Source organism: Pongo pygmaeus, chromosome 20 (assembly GCF_028885625.2).
Source record: "Pongo pygmaeus isolate AG05252 chromosome 20, NHGRI_mPonPyg2-v2.0_pri, whole genome shotgun sequence".
Taxonomy (NCBI): domain Eukaryota; kingdom Metazoa; phylum Chordata; class Mammalia; order Primates; family Hominidae; genus Pongo; species Pongo pygmaeus.
The window spans coordinates 7,547,621-7,559,994 of record NC_072393.2 but is presented as its reverse complement, the minus strand read 5'-3'; positions in this window follow the sequence as shown (position 1 = coordinate 7,559,994).

The window sequence follows — 12,374 nt, the reverse complement described above, 5'->3', positions numbered from 1 at the left end:
TTCAAGCAATTCCCCTGCCTCAGCCTCCTGAGTAGCTGGGATTACAGGCACGTGCCACCATGCCTAGCTTTTTTTTTTTTTTTTGTATTTTAGTAGAGACGGGGTTTCACCATGTTGGCCAGGATGGTCTCAATCTCCTGACCTCGTGATCCGCCCACCTTGGCCTCCCAAAGTGCTGGGATTACAGGCGAGAGCCACCGCGCCCAGCCTGGTTTTTGTTTTGTTTTGTTTTTCGAGACAGGGTGTTGTTGCTTTGTCCCTCAGGCTGGAGTGCAGTGGCACGATCTCGTCTCACTGCAACCTCTGCCTTCCAGGTTCAAGCGATTCTCCCAACTCAGACTGCCAAGAAGCTGGGATTACAGGTACATGCCACCACACCTAGCTAATTTTTGTATTTTCAGTAGAGAGGGGGTTCCGCATTGTTGGCCAGGCTAGTCTCGAACTCCTGATCTCAGGTGATCTGCCCACCTTGGCCTCCCAAAGTGCTGAGATTACAGGCACGAGCCACCATGCCTGGCCAAGGATGTCTGTTCTTACTACCTCTATTCAGTATTGTATTGGAAGTCCCAGACAGTGCAATAAGGCAGGAAATGAAATAAAAAGCACACAGGCTTGGAAAGAAGATAAAGATGATAGCGAACATATATGAAAAGAAATAAAAATGAAACATCATCTACACAAAAAATCAGAATGAATGTACAAAAAAGCTACTAGATCCAGTAAGTGATTTAGTGAAGTTGTAGAATACAAGATCAATATATAAAACTAAACTGTATTTCTACACGGTAACAATGACAAGTTAATGGGTGCAGCACACCAGCATGGCACATGTATACATATGTAACTAACCTGCACGTTGTGCACATGTACCCTAAAATTTAAAGTATAATAATAGTAAAATAAAAAAGAAAAAGAAAAATTTAAAAGTCAATACCTTTTTTTTTTTTTTTTTGAGATGGAGTTTTGCTCTTGTTGACCAGGCTGGAGTTCAATGGCGCGATCTCAGCTTATCACAACCTCCACCACCTGGGTTCAAGCGATTCTCCTGCCTCAGCCTCCTGAGTAAATGGGATTACAGGCATGTGCCACCACTCCTGTCTAATTTTTGTATTTTTAGTAGAGACAGGGTTTCTCCATGTTGGCCAGGCTGGTCTTGAACTCCCAACCTCAGGTGATCCACCCACCTCGGCCTCCCAAAGGGCTAGGATTATAGGTGTGAGTCACCACGCCTGGCCTTTTTTTTTTTTTTTTTTTTTTTTTTTTTAGGACTAAGTCTCACTCTGTTGCCCCAGGCTGGAGTGCAGTGGTGTGATCTCAGCTCACTGCAACCGCTGCCTCCCGAGTTCAAGTGATTCTCCTGCCTCAGCATTCTCAAGTAGCTGGAATTACAGGCACCTGCCCCACTCCTGGCTAATTTTTGAATTTTTAATAGAGACGGGGTTTCACTATGTTGTCCAGGCTGGTCTCAAACTCCTGACCTCGTGATCTGCTGGTTTTGGCCTCCCAAAGTGCTGGGATTACAGACATGAGCCGCTGTGCCCAGCCGTGACTCCGTCTTTATAAAAAAAAAATTAAAAATGAGCTAGGCATGGTGTTGTATGCCTCTAGTCCCACCTACTTGGGAGGCAGAGGTGGGAGGATCGATTGAGCCTAGGAGGTGGAGGCTGCACTGAACTATGATCATGCCTCTGCACTCCCTCCCAGCTGGGCGACAGAGAGAGACCCTGTCTCTAAAAAAAAAAAAAGCAAGAAACAAACAAAAGCACAGGGAACTGGACGTGCACAGAGTGGCAACTTCTGCCACTTGCCAGCTAGATGGCCTCGGGTTTAAGCTCTCCCAGACTGTTTTACCATCTTTGTATTCTACCTGATTTTAGTCCCTGACAAAAAAGTTTGCTTTGTAATGTAAAGAAAACCAAACAGGACTGGGGCAGTGGCTTGTCAGTAATCCCAGCGCTTTGAGAGACTGAGGCTGGAGAATCGTCCAGTTTAAGACCAGCCTGGGCAACATAGTGAGATCCCAACTCTGAAATAAACCAAACACACAAATTAGAGGTAACATAAAGATATCCTCACAGATGCATGTGAAGATTCGTACATAAAGATATTCATCCGCTGGCCGGGCGCAGTGGCTCATGCCTGTAATCCCAGCACTTTGGGAGGCCGAGACGGGTGGATCACCTGAGGTTGGGAGTTCGAGCCAGCCTGGCCAACACGGAGAAACCCCGTCTCTACTAAAAATACAAAATTAACCAGGCGTGGTGGCGCATGCCTGTAATCCCAGCTACTCAGGAGGCTGAGGCAGGAGAATTGCTTGAACCCAGGAGACGGAGGTTGCAGTGAGCTGAGATCGTGCCATTGCACTCCAGCAATAAGAGCGAAACTCCATCCCCCCCCCCAAAAAAAACAGGTATTCATCCCAGTTTCATTCATAACACTGAAATGTCAGAAACAACCATGATCACAGGATTAATTTACTTGATAAATATAACCATAACCCCCCCACCTCAAAACAGTGGCTGGTATACAATAAGTGTTCAATAAACATGAACAATGCTTGATATTCTGCTTAATTGATGTGACAAATATTTCCTCCCAGACTATTGCTCTGCCTCTCTTCTGTTGTGTTTTATTTTCTGTTTTGTTTTTCTTTTTGTTTTTTTGAGACAGACTCTTGCTCTGTCGCCCAGGCTGGAGTGCAGTAGTGCGATCTTGACTCACTGCAACCTCCACCTCCCGGGTTCAAGTGATTCTCCTGCCTCAGCCTCCCAAGTAGCTGGGACTAATTTTTGTATTTTTAGTAGAGACGGGGTTTTGCCATGTTGATCAGGTTGGTCTCGAACTCCTGACATCAGGTAATCCGCCTGCCTCGGCCTCCCAGAGTGCTGGGATTATAGAAGTGAGCCACAATGCCCGGCTTTCTGTCATTTTAAAGAAATATTTAGGCCAGGTGCAGTGGCTCAAGCCTGTGATCCCAACACTCTGGGAGGCGGAGGTGGGCCAGCCACTTGAGCCCAGGAGTTCAACACCAGCCTGAGCAGAATAGTGAGACCCTGTCTCTACTTTTGTAAAATAAAAAATAATAATAAAATTTAAAAAGAGCCAGGCAAGGTGGCTCATGCCTGTAATCCTAGCACTTTGAAAGACCAAGGCGGGCAGATTGCTTGAGCCCAGAGTTTGAGACCAGCCTGGGCAACATAGGGAGACCTCACCTCTACTAAAAATAAAAAAATTAGCTAGGCATGGTGGTATCATGCCCTGTAGTCCCAGCTACTTGGGAGGCTGAGGTGGGAGGATCACTTGAGCCCGGGAGGCAGAGGCTGCAGTGAGCTGAGATAGTGCCACTGCACTCCAGCCTGGGTGATGGGATGAGACCCTGTCTCAAAAATAAATAAATAAATAAATAAATAAAGATCATTTCTGGGGGCTTTAAAAATTATCAAAATAAATTTAAAAATTATCACAATAATGCAATCTCATTGTTAAAGTGTCAAACGGTAGAAAAGTAAAAATATTGAAATTCTCCCCCTTAAATTCCCACCCTGACATTTCTTCCCAAGGAACTATCCTCCCAGCGCATCCCATGCATGTACAAACCTGTGTGTCATTGATGGTCTTGGACGTAAATGTGATCATACTGTATACAGTGTTCTATGACTCTTTTTATCCATGGAGCAGAGTACCTAGGAATTTTTTTTGTCAATAGCTATAAGTCTGTTTCATTCTTGTTAATGGCTTCAGAGCATTCCCATAAGGTACTGTGCCCTAATTTATTAAACTATGCCTCTATTGTCAGTCACTGAGACTGTTTTCCAATTTTCACTTTTACAAGCAACGGCATCATTGCAGAAAAACGCTGTGATGAACACACATCTTTAGGCACATACATTTATAGAGGATTGATTGTTGGATGAAACCTGGCTAGGTCAAAAGTTATGCACTTTATATTTGTTGTTTATTGGGAGGCCAAGGCGGGCGGATCACAAGGTCAGGAGATCAAGACCATCCTGGTTAACATAGTGAAACCCTGTCTCTACTCAAAATACAAAAAATTAGCCGGGCGTGGCGGCGGGCGCCTGTAGTCCCAGCTACTTGGGAGGCTGAGGCAGGAGAAGGGCATGAACCCGGGAGGCGGAGCTTGCAGTGAGCCGAGATCGCGCCACTGCACTCCAGTCTGGGCGACAGAGCGAGACTCTGTCTCAAAAAAAAAAAAAAAATTTGTTGTTTGATCACAGTCAAATTCCCTTCCCCCGAAAATCTCCATACTTGACAGTTTCCCAGCCCAACACTGTGAAGATGTTTCTTACTCACCCAACTTTCAGTGTGACTGGATGTGTTAATATTTTTAGCATTTGCCAAATTAAGAAGTGAAAACTGGCCGGGCGCGGTGGCTCACACCTGTAATCCCAGCACTTTGGGAAGCTGAGGCAGGAGGATCACTGGAGCCCAGGAGTTCGAGGCCAGCCTGGGCAACAAAGTGAGACCCCCGCCCCTTCTCACTTTGAAAAAATAAAACAAATTAGTCAGGTGTGGTGACAGGGGCCTGTAGTCTCAGCTACTGGGGAGGCTGAGGTGGGAAGATTGCTTGAGCCCGGGAGGTCGAGGCTGCTGTGAGATATGATTGCCCAATAGCACTCCAGCCTGGGCAACAGAGCAGTACCCATTCTCAAAAGCAACAACAACAACAACAACAAAAACACCAAAAAGATAAAAAAGGAAATAATAATACTACCTATATCAAAGGGCTAAAAATTAAGTTATTTGATAAATACAACCCCCCCAAACAATGGCTGGTATATATAATAGTAAGTGTTCAATAAACATGAACAAAGCTCGATCATCTGCCTAATTTATGTGACAAATATTTCCTTCCAGGCTATTGGCTTTGTTTGTCTTCTGTCTTTGTTAAGCATGTTTTCATGTCATCAAACGCGCTCATCTTTTCTTTCAAGGCACTGACTTGCAATAAAAGCAAATCTAGGACATTTAAATTGATTGCAGAATAAAAAACTGACTCTGGGCCGGGAACTGGGGCTCACGCCTGTAATCCCATTGCTTTGGGAGGCCGAGGTGGGCAGATCACCTGAGGTCAGGAGTTCAAGACCAGCCTGGCCAACATGGTGAAACCCCATCTCTACTAAAAATACAAAAATTAGCCAGGCATGGTGGCGGGCGCCTGTAATCCCAGCTACTCAGGAGACTGAGACAGGAGAATCGCTTGAACCCGGGAGGCGGAGTTTGCAGTGAGCCGAGATCAAACCACTGCACACCAGCCTGGGTGACCGAGTGAGACTTCGTCTCAAAAAACAAAACAGAACAAAACAAAACAAAACAAAAGAAAGGAAATTGAGAAAAGAGAAGAGAGTATTAGCAGTGTTCACGTCCAGGCAGTGGAATTCCTGTGACCTTTTTTTTTTTTTACACTCTGCTTTCCACGAATGTATATTTCCAAATGAGCACATATTACCTTTATGTTTATGTTGCATTTGTTTTATAAATTTGTTCTAAGCACACAAGTAATAATTTGTTTGTGGGTTTGTTTGAGATGGAGTCTCGCTCTGTTGCCCAGGCTGGCGTGCAGTGGTGCGATCTCAGATCACTGCAACCTCCACCTCCTGGATTCAAGCGATTCTCCTGCCTCAGCCTCCCGAGTAGCTGGGATTACAGGCGCCCACCACCACGCCCGGCTAAATTTTTTGTATTTTTAGTAGATACGGGGTTTTATCTTGTTGTCCAGGCTGGTCTCGAACTCCTGACCTCAAGTGATCCACCTGCCTCAGCTTCCCAAAGTGCTGGGATTACAGGCATGAGCCACTGCACCTGGCCGAAGCACACAGGTAATGATTTTATAACGAGAACAGTGCTCACTCCCCTCCACTCCTTTCCAATAAATGTTAATTCTAAAGGACCAAAAAAAAAAAAAAAAAAAAAAAAGCAAGAAGTCAGCCCACAGCTACTCGGTGCTTAACTCTTCCCTAGTCAGCAAAGCTCCACCCCCGGAGCCAGACGCCTGAACGCCATAGCAAGATCGCCCCCTGATGGCAGAAAAGTAAGAAGCCGGTCCAGGTAGGTGTGTGAGTTTCTTCCTGCAAGGAGCGCTGTTTTGTTTTATCTTATTTTTATTTTATTATTAACTTTTTTTGAGACGGTGTCTTGCTCTGTCACCCAGGCTGGAGCGCAGTGGCATGATCTTAGCTCACTGCAACCTCTGCCTCCTGGGTTCAAGCGATTATCCTGCCTCAACCTCCCGAGTAGCTGGGATTACAGGCGTGCACCACCACGCCCGGCTAATTTTTGTATTTTTAGTAGAGATGGGGTTTCACCATGTTGGCCAGGCTGGTCTCGAACTCCTGACCTCAGGTGATCCACCCGCCTTGGCCTCCCAAAGTGCTGGGATTACAGGCGTGAGCCACTGCGCCTAGCCTATTTTATTTTATTATTAATGTATTATTCTTTATTAGAGACGGGGGTCTCACTATGTTACCCAGGCTGGTTTCGAACTCCTGACGTCAAGCGATCCTCCCACTTTGGCCTCCCAAAGTGCTGGGATTACAGGTGTGAGCCACTGCGCCCAGCCTGTTTCCTTTTATTTAGATCATAGGTCGGGCATGGTGGCTGATGCCTGTAATCCCAGCAGTTTGGGAGGCCAAAGTGGGAGGATCGTCTGAGGTCGGCAGTTCGAGACCAGCCTCACCAACATGGAGAAACCCTGTCTCTACTAAAAATACAAAATTAGCCAAGTGTGGTGGCGCATGCCTGTAATCCCCGCTACTCAGGAGGCTGAGGCAGGAGAACTGCTTGAACTCCGGAGGCGGAGGTTGCGGTGAGCGGAGACGGAGGTTGCAGTGAGCCGAGATCACACCATTGCACTCAAGCCTGGGCAACAAGAGCAAAACTCCATCTCAAAAAAAATAAAAATAAAAATAAATTACAAAGCAACCCATTGGGCCTAAAATTAGGTAGAATACACAGGTGACAAATTTGAGAATGGGGGAAGGGAAGCCCAAGGTCAACTGGCTAGCAATGGGCAGAACCTGCCAATCTGTGCAAATCTAGGACCCTGATTTTTTTTTTTTCCTTTCCGGCAATAAAGAAGGAAAGGAAAATTCCCTGTGTTTTGCTTTTTTTGTTTTTATTTTTGTTTCGGAGATAGGGTTTTGCTCTGTCACCCAGGCTGGAGCATAGTGGTGTGATAATAGCTCACTGCAGCCTCAAACTCCTGGGCTCAAGTGATCCTCCTGCCTTAGCCTCCCAAAGTGCTGAGATTACAGGTGTGAGCCGCCATGCCCAGCCTCTTATTTTTTTTAATTTGTTTATTTATTTTTTGAGATAGAAGCTTACTCTGTCGCCCAGGCTGGAGCGTAGTGGCATGATCTTGGCTCATTGTAATCTCTGCCTCCCAGGTTCAAGCAATTCTCGTGCCTCAGCCTCGCAAAAAGCTGGGATTACAGGTGCATACCACCACAGCCAGCTAATTTTTGTATTTTTAGTAGAGAAGGGGTTTCACCATGTTGGCCAGGCTGGTCTCCAACTCCTGGCCTCAAGTGACCTACCTGCTTTGGCCTCCCAAAGTACTGAGATTACAGGCATGAGCCACTGTGCCTGGCCTAAACTTATTATTAATATTATTTTTATAAAAGGTTTTACTCTGTTGCCCAGGCTGGAGTGCAGTGGTGCAAGTATAGCTCACTGCAGCCTCTAACTCCTGGGCTCAAGCAATCCTCTAACTTCAGCCTCCCAAGTAGCTGGGACTACAGAAGCCCACCATCACACTCAGCTACTTTTAATATTTTTCATAGAGTCAGAGTCTCTCTATGTCACCCGGGCTGGTCTTGAACCCCTGGCCTCAATCGATCCTCCTGCCTTGGCCTCCTAAAGTGTTGGGATTACAGGTATGAGCCACTGCACTGGGCCTGGGTGGCCAAAAGATGTCCTACAGCCTGACCAGGTTGGTTCTTCCCTATCCAACCTCTACATGGCCATTTCCAGAGACTGGGCAACAAACACACCAAAAGCCTAGGTGTGGTGGCTCATGCCTGTAATCCCAGCATTTTGGGAGGCCAAGGCAGGCAGATTTCTTGAGGTCAGGAGTTCAAGATCAGCGTGGCCAACATGGCAAAACCCCATCTCTACTAAGAATTAAAAAAGAAAATTAGCTGGACTTGGTGGCATGCACCTGTAATCTCAGCTATTCAGGAGGCTGAGGTGGGAGAATCACTTGAGCTCAGGAGGTGGAGGTTGCAGTAAGGCGAGATCACACCACTGCACTCCAGCCTGGGTGACAGAGAGAGACTCTGTCAAAGAACGAAAGAAAAAGAGGAGAGGGAGAGGGAGAGGGAGAGGGGGAGAGAGAGAGAGACAGACAGACAGACAGAGAGAGACAGAGAGAGAGAGAGAGACCAAGAAAACACTCTTATGAATTTGACTCTATCAGTCTCTTGGGTCCACACCTCATGGCCAGCTCCTGTGGATTGCAGGACAGGGCCCCTGACCCTGAACCCAGGTCCTCACTGGAACCTCAAAATTTCTTGGCACTAGTTGAGTCTCAAGCTCTGAAACCAGAGAGGGGTAGCCTAGAGAGTCCAGGAAGGTCCAGTTGAGGCTCAGTTCCAACTCTGTTAGTCAATAGTTTGTTTTTTGTTTGTTTTTATTTTAATTTTTCGAGATAGGGTCTCACCCTATTGCCCAGGCTGGAGTGCAGTGGCATGATCATGGCTCACTGCAGCCTAGACCTCCCTTGGCTCAAGTGATCCTCCTACCTCAGCCTCCCTAGGATCTGGGATTTCAGGCTCACACCACCATGCCTGGCTAATTTTTTGTATTTCTGGTAGAGATGGGGTTTTGCCATGTTGCCCAGGCTGATGTCGAACTACTGAGCTCAAGCAATCCGCCCACCTCGGCCACTCAAAGTGCTTGGATTACAGGCGTGAGCTACTGCGGCCCAGCCTGTTGATCATTAGTGATGATCACCAAATATTTCCAATGCGCCCTCTTCTGGGCACATGGTAAGGCTGTTTTTTCCTGGCCACTTACAGTTGGGTAGGACCATGTGACCTTTTCTGGCCAATGAGCAGTGAGATAAAAGTATTGCATCGTTTCTGGACCAGAGTATTTAATGATGGGTATGAGGCCTTCCAGAGATGTCTTTCCTCAGTCACCATGACCTAAAACATTCCAGATAGTGACTACTTTTGTTTTAGAGACAGTCTCACTCTGTCACCCAGGCTGGAGTGCAGTAGTGAAATCATAGCTCACTGAGCCTCGAATTCTTGGGCTCAGGCGATCCTCCTGCTTCGACCTCGCAAATAGCCAAGACTGCAGGTGCATGCCACTATGCTCAGCTGATTTTAAAAAGTTTTTTAGAAATGAGGTCTTGCTATGTTTCCCAGGCTGGTCTCAAACTCCTGGGCTCAAGCAATCCTCCTGCCTCAGCCTCCCAAGTAGCTGGGACTATAGGCGTGAGTCACTGCACCCAGTTCAGAAATTACTTTTGTATTATTTTTGCCCCCCAAGACTTTGGTGTTATTTGTTACAGCGGCATAACCTGACTTGTCCTGACTGATCCATTACACCATCCACATCATGGCAGCTGAGTCTAGCCAAGGGCTTCTATGTTAATTTGCTAGAATTCACTGTCACAAAGTTCCACAGATGGGGTGACTTCAGCAACAAAAACATATTGTCGGCCAGGTGCGGTGGCTCATGCCTGTAATCCCAGCACTTCGGGAGGCCGAAGCAGGTGGATTGCTTGAGCCCAAGAGTTCAAGACCAGCCTGGGCAATATGGCGAAACCTTGTCTCTATCAAAAATACAAAAATTAAGCCAGGTGTGGTTGCATGTGCCTGTGGTCCCAGCTACCAGGGAGGCTGAGGTGAGAGGACGGTTTAAGCCCGGGAGTGGTTGCAGTGAGCTGAGATGGCGCCATTGCACTCCAGGGTGGGCAACAGAGCCAGACCCTATCTCAAAACAAAACAAAACGAGAGAGAGAGAGAGAGAGTGGGAGTTATCTCAGGGATCTTTGCTTCGTCTTTGAGCTTGATGTCATTCAACATTTACTGAGCACCTACCATGAGCCAGGTGCTGTTCTATGCAAGGTTCTTCCAGTGATGGAACTTATATTTAAGTGTGTCTTGCAGAGACAGATGAGAAACAAGTAAGCAAGTGAGGCCTGATGTGGTGGCTCATGCCTGTAATCCCAGCACATTGGGTGGCCAAGGCAGAAGGATCAATTGAACCCCAGAATTTGAGAACAGCCTGGACAACCTAGCGAAACCCTTGTCTCTACCAAAAAAATTTTTTAAAAATTAGCCAGGTGTGGTGGTGCTTGCCTGTAGTCCCAGCTACTTGGCAGGCTGAGGTGGGAGCATCACTTGAGCCTGGGAAGTTGAGGCTGCAGTGAGCTATGACTGCACCACTGCACTCCAGCCTGGGCAACAGAGCAAGATCCTGTCTCTAAAAAAAAAAAAAAAAGGTAATTAAAAACTTCAGGCTGGCTGTGATGGCTTGCACCTGTAATCCCAGCACTTTGGGGGGCTGAGGCAGGCAGATCACCTGAGGTCAACAGTTAGAGACCAGCCTGGCCAACATAGTAAAACCCCATCTCTATTAAAAATACAAAAATTAGCCAGGTGTGGTGATGGGTGCCTGTAATTCCAGCTACTTGGGAGGCTGAGGCAGGAGAATAGCTTGAACTTGGGAGGCAGAGGCACCACTGCACTCCAGCCTGGGCAACAGAGTGAAACTCTAAAACAAACAAACAAACACTTTATACCTGTAATCCCATCACTTTGGGAGGCCAAGACAGGCAGATCGCTTGAGCCCAGAAGTTTGAGACCAGCCTGGACAACATGGTGAGACCCCCATCTCTACAAAAAACAAAACAAATCAAGACAAAACTACCTGGGTGTGATGACTTGCGCCTGTAGTCCCAGCTACTCAGGAGGTTGAGGTGGGAGGATCACTTGAGCTACAGAGGTCAAAGATGCAGTGAGCCGTGATCGCAGCACTGCACTCCAGCCTGGGTGACAGAGTGGGATCTTGTCTCAAAGTAATAATAATAATAATAATAAACAACTAAAACAATAAAAACAAGTGAAGCAACTGTGACAAATGAAGTGCTTTAAAGGCAAGGAGACAGGGGCCAACGGGGACAGGGAAGTTACTGTACACAGTCTGAAGAGGTGACAATTGAGGACAGGCTTAATCAGCTACACAGGGAGTAAAAAGCCCAATTCTGTGCATTAAGCCAGGAATCGATGGAGAACTTGGGGAATAGAATGAAGGCTGGTACAACTGGAGCCTCGTGAGCCAGGATGCAAGGGGAGCCCGTTAAGATGCAGACACCAGCAGGTGCCAAACTATGGACTGAACTTTCCCCTAAATGTCCCCCTCCACACTCAAACCCCAGAGATCTGGAGGGCGCAGGGATATCGGGGTGGGGGGCTTGGAGGGAAAGACACAGAGGGGGCGTCAGTAGCACCTCGGACAGCGCCATCCCTGTCCATGGTGCTGACAGCTCGAGGCACTGACAGTCGGTGGGAATGTAAAACGGTGCAGCCGCTATGGAAAAGTTTGGCGTTTCCTTAATTCAACACAGAATCTCCATATAACCCAACAATTCCACTCCCGGGCATCTAGCCAAGGAAATTGAAATCAGGGATCCAGATAGTTGTACACCTGTGTTCACAGCAGCATAAGACACCACAGCCAAAAGGTGGAAGCAACTCGAGTGTCCAACAGATGAAACAATAAACACCATGTGGTCCATCCACACAATGGAATATTATTCAGTCATAAAAAAGATCAACCGTGCTGGCTGGTCAAGGAGGCTCACACCTGTAATCCTAGCACTTTGGGAGGCCAAGGCAGGCAGATCACTTCAGGTCAGGAGTTCGAGACCAGCCTGGGCAACTTGATGAAATGCCATCTCTACTAAAAGTACAAAAATTAAGGCCAGGTGTGGCGACACATCCCTGTATTCCTTCCCAGCACTTTGGAAGGCTGAGGCAGGCGGATGGCTTGAGGCCAGGAGTTTGAGACCAGCCTGGCCAACATGGTGAAACCACTTCTCTACAAAAAATACAAAAATTAGCCAGGCATAGTGGTGCTCGCCTGTGGCCCCAGCTACTTGGAAGGCTGAGGCATGAGAATCACTTGAATGCAGGAGCTGGAGGTGGCAATAAGCTGAGATCGCATCACTGCACTCCAGCCTAGGTGACAGAGAGAGACACTGTCTCAAAAATTAAAACAAAAAACAAAACAAAACCAAAAAAAAAACCCCCACAAAATTTAGCTGGGTGTGGTGGTAGTGAGCGCCTGTAATCCCAGCTACTCAGGAGGCTGAGGCAGGAGAATCGCTTGAACCCGGGAGGTGG